General features: G+C 46.3%; 1 long non-coding RNA gene across 1 annotated transcript in view; it reads left to right on the top strand.

The window, feature by feature from the left end:
* The first annotated feature begins 1,581 nt into the window (after positions 1 to 1,581).
* Positions 1,582 to 26,434, top strand: part of LOC139109131 (uncharacterized) — a 57,589-nt gene continuing 32,736 nt past the window's right edge. Inside the window, exons 1-2 of the long non-coding RNA XR_011546788.1 lie at positions 1,582 to 2,857; positions 2,974 to 3,017. This is a non-coding gene — a long non-coding RNA (uncharacterized lncRNA). The remainder of the gene's footprint in view (positions 2,858 to 2,973; positions 3,018 to 26,434) is intronic.

Genomic DNA, 26,434 nt, shown 5'->3' on the forward strand with positions numbered 1-26,434 from the left:
TGCGAAGTGCAGCGAACCGTCCTTGAAAGAGGCACTCCGGGGTCTAGCGTAGGCCGCCCTTCCAACGGATGAGAGCTCGCATCTCCGCGGATGCTGCGCAAAACCGTATCCGCGCGCGGTCTTCTTCGCTTCTTCTTTTTGGCGCCGTTGACGTCATCGAGGCCCCGCGATGCAAATAACGGCTGGACCACCCGGGTTCTCCTCCGCTCGCTTTGCTTTTCTCGGTGTGTCAGAGGTCGCGCGGTCCACAAACGCGGGAGAGAGCTGCTTGCCCTCTTTAGAGTCTCGCTTCGGTTTGTCCTAAAGCGCGATTCCGTTTTCATAATCGGTGCAGCGGCATCCTCGTGATGGATTACAGCGCGTGGAGCCATCGGTAGGTGATAGGACCCAGTAAAAGCACCATGAAAACCAGCCATTGGCGTTGAATCGAAGCCAAGGTCTAGCGTCATCACTCAAACTGGATCCGCGAGATGTGCAGCGCCGGCTCTCGTTCGCGTCTCGGTCCCGTGGTGAAGTAAAAAAAGAAAAAAAAAAAGGAAAGAAAGAAATCAGGCCGCTCGATTTGCACTTACCGTTAGGCAATGTTAAGTTGCTCGCTGACGATCGTAACGAGGCGCTCTCGCGTTTCGAGCTCTTCCTTTTTCCTCCCGCCCGCAATCGATTTCTTTAAGCACCGCATTCGTCGTGAAACGGTCGGTGGAAATGAAATGACAGCTAATTTAGCGAGGCCTGCCGTCATTAATTTTTCGAGCCAACAGACGTCATAATCCTTCCCTCATTCCTTTTGCAGCGTCTTCCCGCTTGCGTCGAGATAGCTGGGAACGTAGAAGAAAGTCGAGGCTGCTTTAAGCGCGCGGCGAACGCTAACGAACTTGCGCCGATAGAAAAGATCGCGTCACGAGTATCGCCGCTCGAGCAGCGGAATAAATCAATTCGCGGGCCCCAAATTCGGTATGTCGCACGGCGAATTCTTACGCAATAGTTCACGACGACTCCGTCGCCGCGGGTTTCCTTCTACGGGCCGGCTTTATGTAAGCGCGGCGCAAGAACCGGGATTCAACTCAAACGGAATATTAAAGAAGGTAGAATCAGAAGGACGATGGTTTCCGTGACTGTCCGATCGCTTTTTCAAGCCCTTCGAGTTCTAAATGTGAGGATAGCCGTGTAAAAAAAAAAAAGAAAAAAAGAATTATCACACTGTCGAACATAGATACTGCAATTTTGTACGAATAAAAATTAAATTATAAAATATAATATAATAATATAATCTCATGTTTCTTAATTTTAAATAAAAAAATCGGCTTCAATTAAATGTTGATCGATTTTATTATTGCCGTTTATTGCATGTACATTTAAAGGGAGATAAGGCGTTTGCTGCGTGGACGATAGTTAGCGTACGTGACTCTTTTTCCGTCCTCCCCCTTCCACGGCCGCTGAGAACGAGGGTGGTAGGAGTGGGGGCGCGTTCCCCCTCAGTCCTCGGCGGCTGGTGCTTCACGACACATCTACGCATTCGCTTCGTATGAGACTCTACGTACACTACGCCAAGGTCATGTACGCTAGCCGCCGCCGTGCTAAACCCCATGCCTTTATCAGTGTACAATGATCGGGAGAGCCATTAAAGCTACTGAATTTTCGTGGCGCATGTTATAGAAGGCGATCTAAATTACAAAGGTTGAAAAGAGAAAGCGATCTGAATCATGGAAAATTCAGAGAACAAGGGCATTGGTACTTTAATCCGTAAGCGTAGAAAGAATAGAAATCTTGGCCATGCCGTCGAACTCTTGGCGTCGTTTATTCCGCCGACGAGAAACTTGACGAAGATAAAGTGCGCGGGGAACATTTAATATCGCGATCCGTCTCGTTCGCCGCTAGACGCAGGTTTCCGGTGTCGTTCCGCCGACGAATATTAACCGTAGAATCAAAAGGTGACTCGGACTTTGCCTCGGACTTTGTTTTACGTCGTATTCGGTTTCTGTGTCGAGATCGTGAATTTATCGGGAGTGCGTGGACTATCCCGCGAGTGTCCAGTCCGCGGAAGGACGTCTCGCCACGTGGCATCTATCTTATTTCGGCGGAGCAATCCCAAGGAGCGCGGGGAAAGAGAGCGCGGGGCAAGGGGATGGGTGCTCGCTAGCGGCAGCCGGCTCGTATTGCGTAGGTTCGGGAGTCAACGTCGGTAGGCGCGGGGAGCGCGGGGAGCAGGGGGAGACGGTGCGCGCTAGCGTGCTAGCGCTGGAATTTGCGTCCGGTCACCCGCAACCAAAACACGCGCGCGGTAAGATAAAAAAAAACACGCGCTGAGTAATATGTACATTGAATAGAACAGCATATTAACTTGAATCTTTCTGTTTCAGATAATATTCAACCATTCGAGGAGGACCAACCCGACATCCCGCGGACATCCTGAGAGGAGGAGGAGGCCCAGGAAGGGTATCCTGCCCCGGCGGAGCAACCCATGGGTATATATCAATTTTTTCTTTGGATTTTTAATAACGTTTTTTAATTTTTTTCATTTAATTAAATTTTATATCTACTAAATAATTGTTTTATTTTTTTGTTTCAGGTCAAGAGAAACTCCGCTGCGTCGCATCGCTCAGTGCCGCACGCCGATTCGAAATTATACGAACTGCAGCCGGTTCGTCGGTCGTTCGGGGCTGCCGATAGTTACCGGGCGTTTTTTTACGAATCTTTTTAATACGGGAGTGTCGAAACATTTGTTAAGTAATTTTCGGGATTTTAACTTCACCCGGACGCGTTCGCGAGTTACTTGTGCGCGGAAGGATGGCTCGTCACGTCCCATCTGAGTGGAGGAGCAGGCCCGGGGGGCATCCTGCATCGGCGGAGCAACTTATAGGTAAATATAAATTTTTTCTTTTTCAGAAAATTAAAAAAAAAATTTTACCTTTTTTTTTATTAATCTTATTTATTTACTGGCATGTCTATATTAATTCTTTTCTTTTTATGTTACAGCCACCTGCAGAAATCAACAACTCCGCTGATGCTCATGCAGATTGGTAAGTCGCATGACTTAATAATAAAATAAAAAGACATTCGATTGTTGCCGCAAAATTCCGCCTACTCGCATTCGACGGTGATTCGTGGACAATTTTAAAATTATCGCACTTTTATTAATTATTAATTATATGTCAGATAAAATACATATTTCTTTTAATAATTTCGTACAACTGCGAACTTTTCGGTTTTCTCGCGTATCAAAACTTATTAGCTTCGTTCGGTTTTGTTAATTAATTAAATACGAACCATAGACGCGAGGAGCTAAAAAAGACGAGTCGTTTCCGTGAGAAACGTCTCATTTGTGCCATCTGTTCTCGCAGAAGCCAGGCACGATCCTTTGTAAATCCCACGTCCGTCCAGTTCTTGTCGCGAATGCCTTGCGCCCTGGCATATTTATGGTAGAGAATGCGAAGCTGTGTTTAAAGATACAGATAGCAGCGCTTATTATCTGAGCGCTCGCTTAACTTTGTATGTAACTGTAATGATATCAACGTGCATGCAACGCTCTTTATTTCATTACAAGCATCGTTCTAATACCCGTTAATCTTTATTATGACAACGGTATCCCCTAACTGTAATTCTATTAACTCTCATATTTTTATTTAAATTATTCGCGATAATGTAATATCAATAGACTGCACTTTTATCTTTCGATGTGTCATTCGTGTAAGTTATACACATGACCGCGTTATTAATCGCGTTGATTAGTAATAAGCAAGCATACGATCTCAGGATTTTGGGTGGGATATTATATATTGGACATTAATAAATAAATTTTATTTAATTATATATAATATTTAAAAAATATATAATCATATTAATAATTTGTTTAATACTGTACTGATAAATTACAATATTTAAATTGCAAGAAATGCAATTACGTGCACAAGTATGCGAGCACTTGATAAACGACGCGCTCGCGATGCGTGAATCGTTCGAAATCCGTCGCGTTCGCGACGTTCTTTGTTCCCGGGCTCCTCCGGGCTATCGATCGCGAGGAATCGCGTCGTCGCATATAGACGAGATCCGAAGACTGCTGCGAACGACGTCTAAATGGTTTCCCTCTTCCCGCCGAGGAGAGAACCCGCGACAGCCGATACCTAGCGCAAACACTATAATTTCTTCCGGCCGCGTTCTTATCTTTTGACATTTGCGCGCGCCCGAAACGCGAGTGTCACACGCCGGGGCACGGGAACGTGTTCGAGATTCTGTCACTCGCGATTAGGACACCCACTATTAAAGTCCCGATCGAGGGCCGGCAAGGAGAGGCGGGGGGAGAAAGAAACGAGAGTGGATTTATCCGTATCACTTGTACCAGCGGCCTTCCGTATTTTCCGGGAGATTTTATCGAAGAGTTATTTCTGCAATTTTTTTTTCCCCCTACCTTTTATCATGCTTCCGAACGATTCTCGTAAACTTCCAGCGTTCTTATTTCCAAACGCGACAATGAGACATTTATAATCTAATATTTTTTTTAAGGAGGTTAAATTTTGAATTAGATAACAATTTTACTCGGTGGCTTATTTTATTTTATTTTATTTTTTTTTCTCTTTTAAGTATGTTTTAAATACGTACAATGCGCTTCTTCGCCGCGCTTCGTCTCGTTTTACGCTGCTCTTCAGCGTCTCTCCCTTTCCTTTCCGCTTTCTTTCATCACTTCTCGTAGCTGCAGCCGGCTGCATCGTTGAAACGCAATTCGAGGTTGACCTTCGTCTCGTGCTCCCTGCTATGGGGCCGCGTCTCTCCCGCTCACGAAACGATTATTAAGGTCCACGTTCGGCGTATAAACGCACCCTTCCAGTTACTTCCTCCGCGACGAAACGAGATATTAAACATTCACGGGCGGATGCAAAAATATATCCGAGAGTGATTTCGACGTAGAAATTATCGGCATATCGGCCCGATGACGTAATACGCGCCCCGCGAATAATTACAGATACGCAATCTCTTTCACGTCGAAAGACAGACGATGGAGAGTAATGGCTCCGTTCGTTCGCACGACTAATTACCGAGATATCGCCGTCATCGTTAGCCGGTTAATGCCCGCGCGAGCCAACGGTCGACACGCGACTTTTAACACGCGAAACATCCGCGATTGAGATAAGCGCCGGACCCGAAGCTCGGTGCTAACATCGCGCGAGATGAAACGCCGCGTCGTAGACGTTCGACTCAATCGACGTGTATTCCGTGGGCGAAAACGAACGCGCTGACTTCATCCAGCGTGGCGACCGGGAAACGTAAGGAGGACGAGCGAAGCAAGCGCGGTCTGTACGTTTATCAGCCGCGATAGCGAAACGACGGGGGGTGCATCATACATCATTTACATTCGAAGCGGGTTCGACTGCCGTCGTCCAGTTTACAGCGACGTCGAAATAAACGACTAGAAAATGTTCGCCGTGACAGCGCTTGATAAGAACGGCGCTTCCACGTTTTTTGCGAGACTCTTTTTTTTATTTTTTTTATTTATTTATTATTATTTTTTTTTTTTCTTTGAGGTATTTATTTGAGCTTTAAATACTCGTTTCCATTTACCAACCGTACAATAATCGGGACCACCGGCGCTGTTTGTAGTTCCCAATTAACGTACTTCCGGTAGGTCGTTCGTGGTAATTGCCCCCGACGCGGTATTCAACAGTCACTGCCAAAAAGTGTAGCAGTGTGCGCGTAAGCGGGATAAAGTGTAAATGAAACGTGAATACAATGGAAGCCACTTTCGACGATATATATATATATGTATATATTTTTTTTTTACGGGAGAAACGAGTGCCGAAACTGTCTATCGGATCGCACGCCTGTTAACCCGACGGACATGGGATGCCGCTGATGGACGAGCTATTTTCGCGCAATGGAATTCGCGGGATTTGCATTGAAATCACGTCAAGGCGAGAGAGCCGCGTCGCGTGTCAAGGGGATAAAAAAAAGAAAAAAGCACCGGGTTTTGAGAGACCTCGTCGCAATAAACGCGTACACGGGGGCACGAAAAAATACGATTAACCCGCGAAAATAATTCGCAAGTCGCACTGAGATTTTTAAATAATTTTAAACGTAAACTTCCTTCGGTCCTATTTCTTTTTTATATTCGATAAGATCGGCAATATATTTTGCGTTGAATAGCTGAACCCGTCGTATCTGATGAGAGGCACGTTATTCGGGGGAACACATTGAGCGAGTATTGCGAAACTTATCTGGGAAACAGATTATTTCGCTGCAATCTCGGGTTATCGATCGTTTCTACCCAAGATTTCTAAGAGTGACTCACGCTCCTCCTGATTTCACCGTGGCGAACGAAAGCGCTTCTTGAATCGTAATGAAACACTTTTAATCACGTTCGAGCATCACCGTAGATCATTTATTTATATCACTTTCACAATTTTTCCTCTTTTTTTTTTTTCTTTTTCTGCTTGACTTTGCAATTTTACGATGGTGCGTAAAACGAGAAATAAAATTTGTGTGAAGGAAAATGATCAAAACTGTTAAAACTAAAATATACGTTAAATGCATATATTTTTATTTTTAATGAGAAAAATTACAATTTCTGTGTAAAAGTATCTACAAATGAATGCGCGAAGATATTTATCTTTACGTAATGCCACTAAAAGCACTGACATAAAAACAAGTATAAACGCGGAGCGAAGGGTCGGATAAGCCTTATTAACCGTCTGGAACAAAGAGTCTCTCAGGAGTTAATTACGATGCGGAGAATAACCGTCGGAGTGAAGGAAATGCCATGCGAAACGTAACGAAAAGCGTCATAACCAGAAAAAGAGTGATAACGAAAATTGCTTAGCAAAATTATTATAATTATTTTGCAATTACATTTAATGTTCACAATTGTCATAGCGTAGATAAAAAATTATATATATGTTAAAATTAACGAGTCGCTCCTCTTTTTCTTATCTTACAAAATAATAATTCCATTCACTTTTCTAAAAAAAATTTAGGAAAAAAAAATTTTTAAGTACGCCGATTTTATACGCAAACTAATATCGCAGAAGTTCATGCAACTTAAAATAATTCTAGCAATAAAATATTACATGTGATAAAATAATATTACGTAAATGATTAAAAAGAAAGCACGTATGATTGGATCATTCTAATACGTTTAATCAAAGTGACCGTTTCTTTATCTAAGTTTTTGCTTTTTTTCTTGCGCGTGACACATTGAACACACTGCGAATACGGGTGGGTACCATTTTCTGGGTGGAGTCGTTTGATTTTTCACATCGATTCGCGCTGTGAATTTCGTTCGCGCGGCACTCGCGCAAACTAAGCGCAATCGTTCCGACCGCGATTTTTCACGAGAACCGCGCCGCGGAAAACGCGAACGTCAACGGCACCGCGGAGCAGAGCCATCCAACAAATCGCAGATGGCTGCCGGAGACCCACTGGCCCAGTTCCACCCAGTTTCGCTTCATCCCCCTGCATCGCTGCACCCTGCTGCATCTTGCGTGACGTCACTGGCCACCCTCAGCCACCCACGCTTGTGCAGAGGCTATCCCTTCTGCACTGGCATCGCTCCCACTCCCGTCGAGGTTTAGCCCCCTCCCTTTCGGAGGAGGAAAAGAGGAGGAAAAGTCCGCAGCCTCCCCGTTCCTCCAGACGTCCTCCGTTTTCCTCGGACGCGTCTTTTTTTTCCCCCTTTTTTTTGGCGTCTCTGCTTCATTTCTCGCCCTCGTGGTGCTCTCACCCCCTCGCGAGCGCTTAAAAAGAAGCGTCGCGCGGATCGATGCGTTCAGAATGCGAATCTTGCCTCTCCGGGGGTATCCCTCCGCCTGCCTCGTTTAAAAAGAAACATTTGCTTGTTTCGAGAAATCACCCCGGGAGCTCTACACTCGGCAGGAAAATTGCACTTTTACTACCGCTTTTTATTGCCGGCGCATAAAAAGGATTATATCGTCCCCGACGCACAATCTGCCATATCGCGATATACCTTTTGGGGGTAATTTCGACGCGGATATGTCAAACGCGCGTATGTCGGGCTGTTTTTCGCGGACATGATCGCGCGAAAGTTTCGCGAAGTTGTAGCTCGTGAAGTATGTCGATGAAAAAAACGAAAAAAAAAGAGGTTTGCGGGGCTGTCGCGCGTTTCGTAGTAATTTATGACAATGTTTTAACTCGTCAACCTTTTTTCAACTTCGGGCAAGGACTAGTTGCGCGTCGGAGCTTATTTTAGACCCACGTCCACTCGAGCGCTATTGACAGTGCAGATACGGTATCTCGACTCGTACGTTTTCCCGATCGGCATGACATGCCATGGGCACGGCCGTGTAAATGAAGAATTAGTACATATAATACTATCTAGAGTGGAAAAAATAATAAACGCACTGATAAGAGCCGCGCTCCACGGTTTCTCGGCCTTATCACGCGAAGGCGCCACTATCCAGCGGCGGGTTCAGGTTTCTTTTTGCATTCTTAAAGACGATTATCTAAGATATTCATTATCCTCTTATAAATTAAAAAAAAAAAAGGGATATTTTCTGCAACGATAATAATTCATAACGCTTTTGTTAATACGAAAAATGGTGCGTCTGGCATTTCCGACAGTTCCGTTGAAACTTTAGGCGAACGAACGAAGTAGAAAGCCTTTATATCCGGGGGAGGAAAAATATATATTCCGTCTGGCGAAGGACTTCCTCTCTCGTCGTAGTCATTCATAGTTCCTCGGCCACTTGCGATTTCCGGCGTTCTTCCCACAGTAACTCAGACCGCGATCGATGATGACGTCGTGCACCGGGGTGGGCCATTAAACGCACTCCGTCGATTCTCACACGTGTAGATGCTCTCTTTCTCTCTCTCTCTCTCTCTCTTTCTCCCCTAGGTCTCCGATTTCCAAAGTCGATCGTGAATCGCTGAGGGTAAACGTTTATGCGTGCCCGTAAGTCACGCTCGTGAACGGCTTGCGTTCGCGCTTTTATGCGCCGTCAGCAATTGCAGCGCGCGAACTTAGGAAGGCTTCGGTACGTGCGTGCAAACGCGTAGCTCTTAATGAAATTGGCGGATGATGGTAACGAGAGAGAAAGGGAAAGAGAGCGAGAAAAAGAGAGAGAGAGGCCAGGAAAATGAGGCGCGCGGTGAACGCGAGTCGCGGGGCAAGGGAAGCTGATTTACGATGGGACGTGTGTGTTTTAAGCCGGTTGCATATGGGAGCGCGGAATGTGCGCTTTTTATGGCTGAGAAGAATGGTCGAGGTACATAAAGGCGCATGGGGCATTGAAATTCGGCGGTCTTTTATGCGTGCACGCCAGTGGTCGACCGACTGACTGGGTTGGTTGCTTCGGTTGTACCACTTCTCTCCCTCTTTCTTGCTCTCTCTCGCTCTCGCTCGTGTAATATACGCCTTTTAAGGGACCGGCACATTCATTGCGCATCACCAGCAACGCCGTCGAACAACGGAAACCGGTACGCTACCAAAAGCGAGATGCGCGTGCACCGGGTGCAAGGACGCCGCAGATTCGGGCAAAGTGCAGGACGCCAAATGCATAATGTCGAACTGTGAAAAGCACGGGGGGGACGTTCCCAGGAAATAGGACCGGCGAGAACCCCGGGGTTCTGCTCCCGAATAAGCGTTTTCGAGATTTAAATTGCGCAATTAGAATAAATAATTTCGATAACGGCCAACTTGAGGAAAAGTCCGGGCGTAACCGTCGGCGCAATAAGAATCGTGAAAAGCGACGCGATGAATTCTTCTCTCCTCTTCTCCCCCCCGAGAAATATTTTGAATATAAAATTAGCGCAAAGTCCTCGCCGTTAAATTAATTCATTTGAGATCGAGGCGGTCGTATCCGAAAGGCGACGAGTATGAATTCGAGGATTTATTCTTAAAAATCCATTCCGGTCCGCTCACCCGGTTTCCGCGGATTTCAATAAGAATGCGATTAAGATTTTTATCAGCTGCAGGACCAAATAATTTATGCAGCTTCGGTACCATAAAGATCACGTACCGAAAAGTGGTTTACAGCCGTCTCGGGGCGAATTCTTATATTTTATTTATCACTCGAGGGAGCTCGCGTCCCGTTATCCCCTCGTATCGTTCTAATGTAACATTCGCGAAAGAGAGAGCAGATGCAGGTCGCATGTCGCGGCTTATGTCGGGTTGCACGTGGAGAGCGGGACCTCGTCCCAATCAAGCCGGGATGGCGTAGGCGACCCGGGGCGAAAATCAGACATTACGGAGTCTTATACGAAGTCGGTGGCGCAACGTGTGTGTCACTGGGTCACTATATTTCACAGGCCATGAATGGCCAAGATCCTCTCTCGGCGTGCAACGCCGGAGACGCGAAATGGAGATCTCGCACACCATGAGCCGGGTTATAAAAGGGGCGGGGCAATTTCGCGAACCCCATGAGCCCTGACTTCGACGCGTACATCTGCGCTCCCGCGAGGAGAGAAGCCGGAGGAGACGAGCTCGAACAGCTCGGCGGAGGGTCCGCCGCGTCCTCGCGCAGTTTGATCGCATCCGCGCCTCCATTGTGAGCCGGTTCGCTTCGCCCTCAAAAGAAACATTGCGCCACGGTAATCCAGGACGGTTTTTTAAATTATTAATAAGTTTTATTTTATTTTGATTTATATTTGATATTTTTAAATTGTATTTTTTTTTTTTTTTTGTTCTTTTTTTAAATATAATTGATGCATTTAATTTTGAGACATCAGCAAAGAGAAATAGACTAGAATTGTTTTTCGTTTAGGGTTTCGTTTTGTTCGCAATTTTTGTCTCTTACCGCGACTCGGATTCAGTATGTCGACTGACGTTGGTACAGCGGACGCTCCTATCTGATCGTATCGAGAGTGCCAGAAATAATCTATTATTTGCAGTTCCTCGCCGCGCACTCTCGTCAGCGCGAGGAATATTTCATGTCGCCTTGGAAGGCGCCTTGAGATGTCGGAGCGAGCGAAAGTGCCTCGCGGATCGCTCGCAAATATTTATTTTTTGCCGCGTCAGATCGCAGAAAACGAGGTGTAACATATTGAAGTAATATCGGCGTATTACTCCGCGAGACAGTCGATAGGATAGCCATTTATATTCCATAAGCGCGGCGCGCGTATTCAATTTATCTGATGCGAGCGTCTCGGGAGCTTTCGATTCTCATTTAATATATCTGGCGTGCCATGCCGAGTGAGACGTGCGGGGATAATTAAATGCAATTTGCATGGACGTTGTACGGGTACAGGTAACAAAGTGCAAAATCGAGACGCCGCGTGTCGATCGTATCTCCCGCCGTGCAGTAAATATCGCGTGTAATTGCGTGCGGGATCGGAGGAACGACTTCGCCGGAATCGCGAGACTGTGACCCACATAAGCTCGCTGCAGATGCGCTCGTTGCTGTGCCGAGACCAATTTGAATTTGTTTAAAGAACGCCGTATCGTCGAGCGCCTCGCTTTCCATCGTTCGCATTGCGAGTAAAAACTGAGGGCGAGTCTCCGTTGCTTTTCTTAGCTTTTACGCTGAAATTCAAGTAATTTTCACTCGCCATCCCGTCTCTCTTTGACATTTATTAAGCGATATACGATACAAAGCCTTAATGACGTTCAGGGGGAAATTGCCCGAGTTTTTTAGCGGTCGAAATTAAGAATATGAACCGCTGAGCGTCCCAATAAGCCCAGAGGAATTCGCGCGGAGGTTCGAATACGTGACGAAGAGATCGCATTACGAAATCCCGTTATGCCGGCCGAAATTGCGTCGTCTAGCGTTTCTACGTTACAGCGTGATATCATCAGCGGCGCCTTTTTATCTCTCTCTTTCTCTCTTCCTTTCGTCCCCGCGTCTTCTTTCGTCTTCCTTCGCGCCCTTCGAGAGTACACGCGCACCAGCGGGACCAGGCCGAACAAAGAAGAGGCATAAATAATCCGGAGTTTCAAGCGGGCGTACCGATAATTAGATTCCAAGGACCGCCTATTTTGGCCGAAAGTTACGTTAGAAGAAGAATCTACGGCCTCTCGTCCCTCCCCCCCTGCCTGATTCGCTTCTCTCGGCCCCTTCGTCCCTTCCGGCGCCCTCCCGACCCACTTTCGTCTTCTGCTCGTCTCTTTTTCTCTCTCTTTTTCTCTCTCTCTCGTTCTCTCTGCTCTCATCTTCTCCCTGGTTCGCACCCACTCTGGATCCCGCATTGCAAACTTCGCCAGCGGGAGCAAACAAAGAGCGGCTTCCACCCTTGCAAATGCGTTCAGCATATTTATGGCGCCGAAAACTGTCGTACACTTACCGCCGAGAACGCCGTGACGCGGAGGGTCGCAAGCGGGCGCAAAAACACGTAGGATGACCGGGGACTCTCGGCGAGATTGACCGCTCTCCGGATTGTGAAAGAATGGAACTCCGGAGCTGTCAGATTTGCGGTACGCGCGGAAAAGATTATTGATTTCCACCGCTTATTCGTCTCACCAATCTGAAAACCCTAACGCTACGTGCGTTATTCACGTTAATTTTTTTATTTAAAATTATCGAATCCGTCAAATAAAAAAAAAAAACTTCCCGCAACGCGTCGAGAAATCTCGCGATAATTACGAGATCTTACCGTTTGAAATATTGAAAGGCTCGCAAAAGTTTCGGGTTAGAACGGAAAGAGGTAGGACAAGCCGCCCTGCCATCCGCTTTTTTTATTTCCTCTTTCCTCGACACGAAAGACGACCGCGCGCGCGGGAAACGTCGCAATTCGACTCGACTCGGAAGAAAAAAAACCCGGGAAGACCCTGCGAACTGGGTGGCGTCGTTTTCTACGTAAAGTCCCCATAGACCGAGACTTCGCGCCACTTCATTCAGAGAGCGTGGAATAAAGTGGTGGAACTCGAGAACTGCTCCACTTTCAGACAATGGGGAGCAGGTAGTCGGGGTGTCCTATCTCCCTCGCGGTCCGTATCTCGCGTCCGGCGCCCTTTCCTCTCTGCTCGCGCGCGCACTTTTGCGACGCGCGAGGTGACGCGTTCGTAAAAATAGTTACGGGATAATAGGTGTAACGAGGACGGTGGTTGTTACCGCACCGGTCGCGGCACCGGGCCGGCAATCGTCATAAATTCAACGTGCGAACAGTGCCACAATGCACGTTAAATCATCCTCGATCGCACCTAAAAAGGGCCCTGAGTTATTGCGCCCAGCCGAGAGCGCGTATGCGTGTTGGTGCATCCCGTTTATCCATTTTCAAAGGGCTATGAGAAATCCAACTCGGGGGGCGAGGAGAGAATGGGGAGCAGACAGGAATAAGAATGGGAAGTCGTAGTACGCGTATGTTTACAAAACGCGATTTACACTTGTAATTTTATCGCCGCTTGATGCCGCGGAGTGCATTTCGCCATTGAGTTTGAGAAAAATTATTTTATATATAATGCTTTTTATCCTTTTCTTTTTTTTTTTGTTTTTACACGCGCGAAATAATTCCTTTTTGTTCACTAAGGCGTTAAAGAAGTACCTTCGCCGCAGTACTTGGATAAAATTATTTTTTAATAACCGTTGATGAGTGAAATTTGCCGAGACTAACGCGCCCGGATGGACCTAACGAGAGATTAAACGGGCATCTCTTCAAGACGAGGCGCGGTATTGATTTTCTTTTCCGTGCCGCGAACAGACGCAGCTTTAACAAAGGGCCATTAAAATCGGCGATTCTTCACTCTCGGAAACGTCCTTTTTCCTGCCTCTCCTCTTTTTCTTCCTGTATCTCGATCACAAATCTTCCCTTGCCGTCTAGGCCTATTGTTATCCGGTAATAGAAAAACTTTGCAACTCCCAGGATGCCGCACGTTTTTCTCCCATATAAATACATGCACGCGCGATATACGCGAGTCCCGGCGATCAAGATCTGAATTCGCGAAAAACTCTAAGCGCGTTCGATGGCCTCGATTTATCAGTCTCGATGCGTTATGCATCTTCTGAGATTTTTCAACCGTTGCGGGAAAAATCTAACAAAGAAAAAAAAAACGACATAAAAACGTAGATGAATACTCGGCATAAAATATTAAAAATTGTTTCAGATAAAAATCCTGCACAATTTTTTTTTAACTTATCACAAAATATCGAATATTTATTTTGTATAATATTGTTTTTTAAGTACTTTTTTGTTGGTACAATATTGAGAATGTCAATTTTTTTTCTTAAATTATAAACTAAGTAAATGATCGAGCGACGTGTGTGTTTGATAACGCGAAACCTTTCTTCGAAAGTGCACTCATAAATATTAACGACGAAGCGAAGTGGCGTTTCTGGCATCGCTCCAGAGTTCCCTTCGAGTCGCGCGTTTCGCACGTCCTTCGGGACGGTATCAGGGCAGGTGAAGGGATCGAAAATATGTGCGTTACCAGAGGCGCGACATCCGACGGGAACGAAAGTGATTCAGACGCGAGCACGCGTGCTCTCCACCCTCTGAAACGCGCGGCGGGAGATGGGGGGGTGGGCTTACGCTACGCGTCTACAAGGATGACGCGCGATATTTCGCCGTCGGAACTCACCGGGGCCGCATTTTTCTTGATTTAGCGAAACAATCCGGCATCTGAATTTCAAATATGGCGTCTCTCGGCGAAACGCCGCGCTTAGATGACCCCGTGAGAAGTTCTCCCGCGAATTAGTCTCCCGAAGAATCTCTTTTCGCACCCTCCGATCTCCGCTTTCTCTTCCCACGAGGAAAAGATTGCGCACAGTTTCCAGGAAGGGTAGATAGCCTCCAGGACGCTCCCGATGCCGAGATTCGCGTGTATCTGATCAGTTCGATTAGTCAGCAATAATAAGATTTATACGAAAATGTAATAAATTTTATTCCTTCCCGATAGAGATTTTTTTTTATTCTGACTTTCTTTGAATTTATTTTGTGGGTAAAAAATTTTTTTGCGTTTTCTAAGAATTGGTATTTCTCATTTCCTTTATTTTGTCGGATTTTAAATCTAGTTATTTTTTAAATATTAATTTACAATAAGAGTATATCATTTTTATTTTTTACGAGTTACGTGCATATGTTTTCTGACCCAACACCAGAACGAATCGCCGTGTTTCACCGAAGCTGTTTCTATTAAGGGCGGATTCGTAATGTTGTTGATCGTTCTGTGAGGGATTGCGGGCCATTGAGCACCCGCTTCCCGTGAAAATAATGATCCAATGCCCCCGAGGACTATTGGTCGCGCCATAATTTCGGTACCCTCGATATCTCGCGCATCTTCGACGATTCGTCCGAATTGAAGGGCCGCGCGCGATACAATTTTCTGAATCCGAGAGAAGCAACTTAAGACGTTCTCCTTTCGCAGTATTCTTCTTTTATTTATTTTCTCGTTCTTATTCTCGATTTTAACCTCTTCAAAGCTGCTCGAACGAGTGCATTCAGGTGCATCTCCTAATTAATTAAAACAACCTTTTTATACTTTATATAACTCTTCACAATATTTATTTTTTGTCGCAAACAAGCGTCTGTAAATATATTTGCCGAGTAAAGAAAGACGGTGACTCGTGCGATCGGAGATCCGAATACGAGATCTTGATCGAAAGGTCTGATAAATCTATCTTTCCGTGGCAAACTCGGTCGCCCGTACCTAACAGTAAAGGGAATTATAAAAAGGATGGCATCAGGTCGGCCGCCGGGGCGCTCGGAATGGAATTTCGCGTGCTCTGAGCGGCCGGAATTCTCTTTGCGCACTGAGATCTTTATCAGGCCGAGCGAGATGTCGGCCTTGCGCGCCGGCAAGAAAGTAATGACGCGTGTATTGCGCGTTTAGAATTCGCCGTCAAGGTTACTAGAAAGAAGCGGTCCAAGTCGTACGGAACAATGTCAATTATGCGCGCGACTGGTTTCCCTTCCGAAGCCGCGGGACGAATCCTTTCTAATGTTCGACGAGAGGAGATTTCTCGCACGCGAGATTTAGCATCTTAATATTAGTAAAATATTTAATTCCCATGAACCTTACGGACTATCCGTTTCTCCGGCTTACGATTTGGGCGTTTAACTTTTTTTTCTTTTTCTTTTCTTTTCTTTTTTTTTCTTTTTTTTTTTTCTTTCTTTCTTTCGCACTTAAATTGTCCACGTTTCGTATTTGTGAATCGAGCGTTAATCGGCGACGCGGTGGCGTCCTTCGGAAGTCCGCACGTGCCGTTCTGGCGGGCCCAAGGTCGCGATAATTCGCAAGGGGAACGCAGAAACACAGGATCCTCTTGTGCGCGAGCGACAGCTGGGAAGCAGGCAGCCGGGCATGCGGGGTTCCAAGGTCTCCTCGGGGCCCCCATTACGCGCGGGCACGCATACTCGCATACGCGCCGGCACACACGCAGCGATTTACATACGATCCTGCCGTCGGACAAAGAGCTAACCGGTGCCCCGTTTCAACCTTCCGGCGGAATTCGCACACGTGCGCGCCGTAGTATATAGGTCAAACTGCGCAGCGGAACTAGCCACGCTTCTCTCGGGCTCGAATAAAAGGAACGCGCCGCCACCGGGCTCATTACGGCTCTCATTTCGCTTTTATTTCGGGACGCATCGGGAGAGCCACTCGAGAAGACCGATTTCGCTGCGAAGATGGAACTCGAGCCATCACATGTACGACCTGGCAGCTTTCGCTGCGAATCGGAGTAACGATTTCCGCCTATTAATCGGAGATGTTTAATTATCGCGCCGGGTTTCCGCGATGTTTTTTCTCTTTTTAGCTATTGTTTTTTTTGGCTTTCCGACGAGCGCAGCTTCGACGAGTGAAAGGCCGCGAAGAAAGACCGCTGTATCTTTTAAAAAATGCGAGAGTACGCCCGCGTATGTGGGGCGGGTGCCTAATTTACAATCCGTGATTTTTGCCCGCGGCCCCTCCCCCTCTGCCCTTCGCGTGAAGGGTTCGAAGGGCGAGCGCGAAAAGAGGCTCGTCGATGAATCCATATACCGGCGTGTATAAGCTCTCCCATATGACGTATAGCCGTGATTACCCTGATGTAGATCCGTCCGTCCGACCTGGGCCGATAACGCATCGGGAATGTACAGGCCCTTTTCTTCTCTCGCCCCCGTCTTTCTCCATTGGCGAGCGCATCGATCATCGTTGCGCCCGCGATTTTTCATCGGCTCTCCCTTCGCCAGAAAAAAAAGCCCGTCGAGATTGAAAAGCCATTCCGCCGTCTGGGAGTACAAAATGAATATCCCTTTGTCGTCGAGTGCAGCGGCCGTCGTTATTATCGAGGATCCTCCTTCGCGTAAACAGGTCGCGCAATTAGTCCGCCACACAGAGGGAACGTTCGTATCAATTTCGCGGCGTTCAAAATGAGAAACGAAAACCAGCTAGTCTCACGTTCCCTCGTAGAGAAATAATACACCTGAGGTGCGAAATTTGTGACAGTTACGACGGACGTAATTCTTATTCTTCTTTTTTTTTCTTCTTCCTTTGGCAAGAACGAGCGATCTTTCGACGGTGATTTAACCGATCGATTCGATTTTATGGGCGGCTCTTTTTCCGCGTGGTGTCCCCCGATACTCGGCGCTGGTACACGTTGACCTGCGGAGGGAGACCCGGCCATCCGGAAGTGCGCGCTGATTCGCCTTAAATCGTCCGTGGCCAGGAATTATTGCCCGAAATTATACGTTTCGCGTGCCGGGACCACGTCGATTTCGACATGCCACCGCGCGGGCGGCCGTGTTCAACCCCGCGGTTCCCGGACGCGCCACTCCCGGGTGACGGCTCTCTCTCGTTCGAACGCACCCTCCAATCTGACACGATCAGACACGTGACTCGATACAGGCCTCGTGAAAAACGCCTCGTAGAAAATTGAGGAGTCCTCCCCTTTACCCCCACGCCCCGCGGCAGAAGCTCTTGTTTGCCCGGCAAGGACCGGCGAACATCTGCCTCCGCTGCCTGGAGAACGCGCGCGAGCTCCTTTCGGCGTTCGTTACCCGTGTTCAAGATGCGTAAGACGTAAACGTCGAGTGACGCGCGGCGGCTGCGACGATCCCGCGTTTATGGCGATCGTTTATCCGGAATAAAAGCGCGCGTTTTAAGATTCACGGCTCGGTATCGCGCCGCCATTCTTGCGGGTTATCTCGGCGCTATATGCATAGGGGCGAAAGGAAGGGGCGGGGTAATGCAGCACCGGTGGCAGATATGAAGGCACATGACTTACAAGGGGACACTCCCCGAGATAGAGAGCCGTAAGCCGGCTCGTTTCCGCGCGAGAAGGATTCGCGGTGGAATCAGCGTCAAAGGCGACGCCGCGGAAGCCGACGACGTCCCCCGAGATTGATGCCCGCGAGCGAATTTAAAAGTGACAGGGTGAAGGATCGAGGATACTTTTGAAACATCTAGGTGACGTGTTGTATATAGGATTGCGACCGGGCGACGAATCCCGGAATCTCCGGAGGTAGCTAGATAGCGAACGGCGTTCGAAGTCGAGAATTAAAAGGAATGTAAAAAAAGCGAGCTCGTTATTTTTCGCTCAACAGAACTCGTCGCGGGAATAATTCTGCGAGCAATAATAAAAATCTCGCATATTTTTATAACACATGTATTTTTTGGCCGAGATGTAGGTACTCGATAATTATTTGTTCCATTACCGCTCGTAATTAATTTGTTTATTTAACTTGGCGTTTGACTCGCTTGAAGACCGGCGACCGACGTGCGCAATTTAGCTTTTCGAAACCTGTGATTACGTGGACGGTACGCGCCGGAAGACGCCAGTTCTACGCACGAAACCACCGGGACAGCTGAATCCCACCGACCTGTTTTCTTTCACGTTTCCAAATTTAAGTTTTTCTAGCAATCTATACTTTGCCAGTGTCCCTAATTTCCGTTTCGCCGGCACCTTGTGACTATTCGATTGCCCGAAAGGGGATAGCCACCCTAGCACACCGGTAACTCGTAATTACGGGCCATTCGCGTGTCAGGAAATTTTTATTGGCTCTCTCCAGCGCCGTTAGATCGTTTCGGCAGGCACAAATACGTACGTGGAAACGCATTCTCGTGACGAAGCGCCGTATATCTCGTAAAGCTGCGTCGTATCGCGGGTTTCACCCCCCGAGTCTCGTCCGATTTCTTTCGCGATTAATCTCCACGACGGGCACCACCCCGGGCGAGATACTTCCCGTCGTGCCGGCCGTTTAACCCGAATTCGATTTTAATCGTTTCTGCAAACGCGAACCCGAATTCGGCCGGCTGCTCACTTTCGCGTGTCCCCGCGGGAAAATCCGAAGAGAGAAATCGCGCGCTGCGTTGCGTGCCACTGCGAACGATCCGCGCGGGCATTGCGACGCGGAAGAAGAAAAGTCGGCATCGGCGATCGCGCAATGTAGCAAGAACAATTTCGACGCTCTGTATTTATGTCATTAGCGTAATGAGAACACGTCGTGTACACATGTCGGAAACGGAAACCGCCAGTCGACGCGATTCTCAGTTCGCGATCCGCGCGAGCTGGTTCGGATGATTAAGTACCCGGGTAATTTTCGCCAGCCCGAGGATTTTGGAAGAGAAATTGTCCGGCGAGAGCTACGTCAACCGGTACCGAAGAGCTCTCCCGTAAATGTTCATGCAAATGGGAGGGTCGGCTTTTCGGGGTCGGCGATTTTGCTTTTCGGACTCGCTACCTCCCACCGAACATGATTGACAGGGCTGCGTGGAACATGTCGTCCAACCCTGATGTCAAAGGAAGAAACGAGGGGAGGCGGGTTGCCGAGGAGACCCGGAGGAGAGAGAGAAAGAGAGAGAAAGAGAGAGAGAGAGAGGTAGTTCCAGCAATGGCGGATTGTCGAGGGTCCTTCAACGTTGCCACCCCAGTCATTACTTCGGCATTAACGGGGGATGATTCTCCTTCCCTCTTTCGCGGATTCATCGGTTCATCGAGTACTCGAGAGGGCCCGCGAGAGGCGGACACGCGGCGAGGGTAGGCTCCTCCGGGGCACGAATGTCGTGCAAAGTTAAATCGACGGATTTGCCGAAGCGCGGCTACGTACTCGTCGATATTTCGTTATTTCGTATTTTTCTCTCTGCTCGAGCCACGTTTTTTTTCCCCGACTTCGATCGCGTGATAACGACGGGGAGCCCCGCTCGGGAGTGTAAGATTAAAGGAACATGTAAATAGAACTATTATATTTATCACAGGACTTTCTTGTCGGTTCTTTTATTCTAGAACTCAGAGTTTGCCACTAATTATAGGCTTATTTTTTAAGGCACACGTTTTATTTATGCCGAGGACAATTTGACAAATTAATGCCGTGTAAACGTACGGCTGTAAAATGTGCGTTTAAATTTATTCGAATTTAATCTCGTTTGATAAGCGCTTTTTACTTTTGATCACGTATTGTTTTACGAGGGCCGTGGGACGGATCGCTTGGGAAGATTTGGCTTCGCACATTGCGCATTGAATTGCCGCAGCTGCTGCGGTTTCCGGGCCCGTTGGCCAGTTGGCCGAATTGTTGCCAAATTGCGTTCTTCCTTCCACCGGAGGCGCACGTGGTAACGCATATGATTTGCATGTAAAACGCACTTTCATTTTCCAATTACGAGTGCTCGGTGGTACGTAAACTTTTATTAACGATACCGTTCCCGATTATATTCGGTTGGGATCGATAAAGCACTTCATTACACTTGATTTTGCGCACGTTATTTATTTTTATAACGATATTTTACATTTACTCTAAAATCGCGTTGATCGAAATTTCTTGCGGAGGTTCGAAGCAATAAGAATACAGAAATGAAATATCTAATCAACGAAAATGTTTATGGAAATTAATCCTTCGCTTCGATATTTATCTCTCGGGGATCGAAATTATTTTTCCACTCGCTTAGTTCGACCTGAAAGACGTTCTCATTTCGCAAATGGCACTAGAGGCGAGGTTATAGATCAGTTCTTCCTAGAAGCGTAGCCGGTATCGTTCATCAATCTACGCGATCGTAAGACCGCCCGCTCGAAACGTCGACGGTCCAGATTAGCTCGTTCTCCTTTCACGGAGCTCTCTCGTTCTCTTCGCGTAACGAAGGAGGCGATGATCGGCGGCGAAGACGACAGATTGTTGACCGGTGCAGCGAAACGACGCCAGATACGCGCGAATATTTCGCAAGCGAGACGTCAGGCGAGGTCCTTGGACCCCATTCCGGACGTGAACATTCTGCTCCTTCGGTGGTGGCTGCGGCAGCAACGCTTGCAGGTGAAAGGCTGCGAAAATGTCAAATCGCGTACGCGACCGACAATGACTTCCTTGTATAGCGCAAAGTCGATCGCGCTGCAGCAAAATACCCTGTGATAATCGGCACGATTGCATCTCGCGCCGCGAAATGGATTATTGATTGATCACAAGCCGATCCCAATCGCGAAGTAATAAATACTTTTATCGAAGCGTAGGTACCTATTCAGTGGTAATTTGTAGACTGCAATTTTCACAGTGGATTCCCGTATGTCTGATTTGTATTTTAAGATTTTTAATTAATTGATAAACTTTGAATTAAATAATTTTTGTGTATTTAAAATTTAAAAAAATAATATATATATATTTGATTTTTTAAATACTTATTAAAAGGTTTTAATTAAATTCATATTTGTGTAGGTGAGTCTTAGTCAAAAAAATAAATTACATAACATGATAATAGACAGACGGGTTTCTAAACTTTTTTCTTTTTCGAACGAACGGAGTCCACCGCGCGATGTTGCAAATAGGTATTTTTTTTGGGTGCCGATTGCGTAACTGTTATTGCATGAAAAACCGAGAGAACTGCGCACAACTTCGTCGAAGTTGCCGAATAATTATTATGACCGGCCTTGATCGGAACTTCGCTGCCTGTCAGCAGCCGCGCGCGATTGTATCCATCTGATTACACAATCGTCCGCGGACCCGCCGCAACTTCGTTTCGGCAACCCACGCATCGGCCGATAAGAACTACACGAACTATGCGGACTCACGCAAGGTAGCTAACAATTTTATTTCTACACGCCTGACACAGAACCGGTCGCAAAGATCATAAATGGGGGAGCCGAGGTTTTGGGAAGTCTGCTTATGTAACGCGACACGCTATATAACTTTACGTACACACGCGCGACATTATTACACCGTGTTATGTGACTCGAAAAAAAAAAGAAAAATGTTTATGAAAGATGTTATTAAATTTTAAATTTCGAGTCACCACACATGGGTCGATTCAACAACAGCTGATGAATGATTAATTGAATAATTATCTGTTCACGTCGTGTTCAACTTTGTAGCAATCATTTAGTTGATGCTTTAAACCGCAGATAATAATTTATTTTTTTTTTTAATTTTAATCGAGATAATAATAACTCAAGTGTCGGATCGGAACGTTTTAATGTAACGCGTTTTCCGAATGCAATTTGAAATTTGAGTTTAACTTCACGAGGCAATGATATGAAATCATGTCGAAAGCTTGCGGGAGACATCGAGCACATTGCGAGGCGTAGAGTAGCGTTTACCTGCGTGACGTTATATCGCCGATGGCGTTCAACGCTGTCGAGCGGTGCAACGTCCGCGGGCGGCCACCAACTAGTTCAAGGAGAGAGAACATTGGCTGCAGAGCCAAGACTTTTTACGCTCCGCGGCCGTTTATAGCCATCCCGCGTGCGATAAACCTCTGCTTTTTCTTCTTCAACGCCGCGCATGCCGTTTTATTGCGCGCTTCAGATCAGCCGTTTACCTCGCTATTTTACTTCAAATTTTTTTTTTTTTTTTAAGAAAATTGACCCCGAATTTCGGTCGGACGTAAAATATTAATTTGTCGAAAGGAAAGATGAAATGCGGGAGTCTGAAATATATTGCGCTAAGTATAACTTCGACGAGAAGTAATAGCTTGAACAGTGGCTTGCAGAAGGGGTTAATTAAGGAGCTCGCTTGCGGGGCTCGCGTGTGCGTTTATCGCGTTGATTAACTGTCAATTATTCGCCGACGAATGCCGCTACGGTGGATACGCCGCTGAATATGCACGCGGATGTATGCACGCTGGCTGGACCGCCAAGCATCCCTCGGCACGCATCGCCGCAGGTGGAACTGCGTGGCGCACCATCGTGGTCGTGTTTCCCTGGCAACTGGAGAGCCGGACGCCCGGGTAGGGCTGCCAGGTCGCGAATCGTAACCAAATATAAATTTGAAAAAGCTGAGTTCCACTAGGTTTAGATTAGGTCACTCGCAATAAGCCGGGGTGCCGAAATTTACTTTTGAAAAATTTATATCTAAGAAATTTATGTTCTGAAAATCGCTCGAGCTGAAAATAGGAGTCCACGGCACCGAACTCGCGTACGTTCAGCTTTAATGTCGAACGCTATCGAGATAAAAACCGACCGTTTCCCGGATCCTGGACCGCTCGATCCCTCTCGAGAGGGTCCAATAACCATTCGCGAAAAACTCCGTCGTACATTCTAAATCGTCGTTTTGCCGCATGCAGTGCGCGAAAAGATAAAATATTTAAAAAAAAATAAAAAACAAAAGATAATAAAAAATTAATTAAATGCATTGGTACTTTAAGACAGCCACATGGTGGCTGCGGATGATTCGATGCGCTCTTCTTCTTTATTCTTCGTTTAAGATACGGTTCATCTCTCTTTCCTCTGCCGCTTGTCATATCCGATTGCACGAGGCGAGATGAGATCACCGTCGCGAATGATACACGAGAAAATCCTCCGCGTGTTTCCGTGGCAACCAGAAAACAGGCACCCCCAAAACTTCATCGCTGTGCCGCGAGCAGGTGGATCACCCCTTTTACGATCCGTGCATGAATACAGCGGGGGGTGGTTATCCCGTGTCCGACTCTTTCATCCCTCTTTCGAGCTTCCGGTCCAGCTATCGGTCCCCGATTAATTTCCAATGGACGCTCGTAAAGCGCTTTACTGATCGCGCGTGTCGATACAGCCGGCGAAAAGATACATTTTCGAGACACGGAAAGACGTCGCTCTCCCGAACGGAAGGAACGGCTGCAATCTCCGTAATGGAAAGGAATCCTTCGATAACGCCCCCGGCTAGTGAATTGTTTTCGCGCGAAAGAAAGCACTCTCTTCTCACTTCGTCTTTCTTTTTTTTTTCTTTTCTATTTTATTCTATAATTATTATTTTATCCCTATCTTTCTTCGTTTTCCTTCGTGCAATACTTTTATTTTTTTATTTTTTTTTTTACACATCTTTAATTAAAATCACTAATAATGATAACGCTTGTCTCTAAAAACACTCGACTGATATTTCCGTCGATGAATAAGGCAGTTTAAACAATGTGCTATTTTCTTCGTACATAAATCATAAAGGTGCTATCTAGCGACCGTGCCTCTTTTTCCGTGAACGTACACGGTTCGCGAGAGAGTTTAACGCAATCAGGGCGGGAATCACGACGGACGGGGAGGAAGGGGGGTACACGGAAAGAAAGAGAAAGAACATGAGAGCGGCGCAAAATTTACAGTTGATTTATATATGTCGCGAGCAGGCCGCATTTTAATTGCCATATAAAATATCTAGGCGCGAATATCGCAGTCACGGTCCAATTTTATCGTGGAATTCAACGCACGCGGCATGCCGATAACTTATTATCAGTCCATTCCTAAATAAAGTGCTGCAGAACAGGTCTCGAGGCACAGGTTTCCGGACAATAAAATCACCGCGACGAAAATAATGTTGCGGCGTAATAACCACGGTAAGCGACGCAAAAGTGTTGGAGAGAATTCAACTTGTAGAACGTTAATTGATAAATTTTAATTTTTTTAATTTTGAGAAATATTTTTCGACGTCAGGTTTTTTTTTTAAATCACGTACTTTTCTTTGTTACAAAATATCGACATTATTCGGAGTATGATTGGTGTCCCTGCCGATTGGTTCGCCACTTCACGTCGGCGCTTTCTTGGTCGTCTTTGTTAAGGCGTAATTATTTCGTCACGATGTTCTTCAATCAAATATAAACGTAGACTATTCCGGCAGGCAGTAATTAAGAGAAAACTAAATAGTATTTTTATATACCATTATTGCTGTTAGAGGAATTATTTTTTTATTTTATTTTTATTTTTATTAATTAATTTTTTTTTTTTTTTTGCCACCGTATCTGCTCAATCTACCATTAATTTAACTTGAATGTATTTTTTCAATCACGTACTGTGTCTCGAGATACGTTATTTCGAAACAGAAGTAAAAAATAATTACATTTTTAATTGAAAAGAAATTTTAAACCGGCGAGCCAAAATTGTAAACGTTAATTAAACACCGTGCGGAATTAAATATACAAATTCACCTGTATATTTTGCAATTCACATTAAATATCAAACACGAAAAGCAACGTATTTTGTAACTCTGGCTCTGTATTACAATTCCATCGAATTTCATTTCAAGCTCGCGGCTCGATGATGTAATTCAACGCCCCGCGGATATATTCGATCTGTATATCTTATCTCCAATATCTTGCAGATAATTTGTTATAATGTCCGCGGCAATCTGTGTACACACGAAATTTTCCGTTCAGGTAATCAGATACCCCGTTAGTCGAGTGTTATTGTTTCTAACAAATTCCGGAATTATAAATCGCGTTTATTCGCTTGGTGCTTTAGAAAACAACGATTATTTCGCAAAACACTCGTCGTCTCTGCCAATCGTCCGGATGTAAGGCACGCGCGGGCTCGCAGAGATTTGTAGATTCCATTATGGAATTGTTCGATCCGCGTGAACTACGGGTTTACCGTGGACCGCGATCGGGCAGAGCGAATAGATTAAATCTTTGCGGAGAAACGGGCCGATTGAGCTCAGTGAATCAAGTCCCCCCAGGCTTTCCATCATTCGGGAAAGATGCGCGCTTTTTATCTCTTGTTCTGATCGAATAATTCTCCCGCGCCGCCCATCGGCGAGTATTATAACACCGTTCAAACCAGCGATTTCATTCAGATTTATTCATCTGTGTTTCATCTGTGATTAGTATTTTATCGAGGCGTAACAGCAGAGCGCGCTTCGTCCTTTTCAGTGAGTTCTGCGAGCACCATGCAGATAATTTAAAATAAAAATAAATCTATATAAAATATAATATGCAATTAATTTGATTTAAAATGTTGCAATTCAAGTTTTTTTTTTATATTGTTTTTTATTTATTTTTTCTTTTTATTGCGCAAATTACTACAGTTATATTCTGAGCGATGTACATAAATAAAGCCACAACTGTGCTCGATTCCATTGAGGTATGCGAGGCTCCATAATCATACACTTTACGTGCGAGTGGTCTGGAAATTATCTTCCTTACGCAGCAGAGCACCTTCCGCATTGGAGGCTCGCTCGCTCGCGAACCAGTCGACAACGGATCGGCCACGTGAAATATTCTCTCGTTCCCTTCTGCCCCTCGAACGTCGCATTGTCTCTGCCGGTCGACACTTCGGGTTTTATCAGCCCAGCGTATTGAGTCAACCAGCCGGAAACGCATAGCCGAGTAGCCGAGTACGCCTCGAGTTTCCCTCTTTTCTCTCTCTCTCTCTCTCTCTCTTTCTTCGTCTTCGCCGCATTCCTCCTTCGAAAACTGACGGTATAGGTTTCCCGAAGG

The sequence above is a fragment of the Cardiocondyla obscurior genome, linkage group LG16, assembly GCF_019399895.1.
Source record: "Cardiocondyla obscurior isolate alpha-2009 linkage group LG16, Cobs3.1, whole genome shotgun sequence".
NCBI classification, from domain to species: Eukaryota; Metazoa; Arthropoda; class Insecta; order Hymenoptera; family Formicidae; genus Cardiocondyla; species Cardiocondyla obscurior.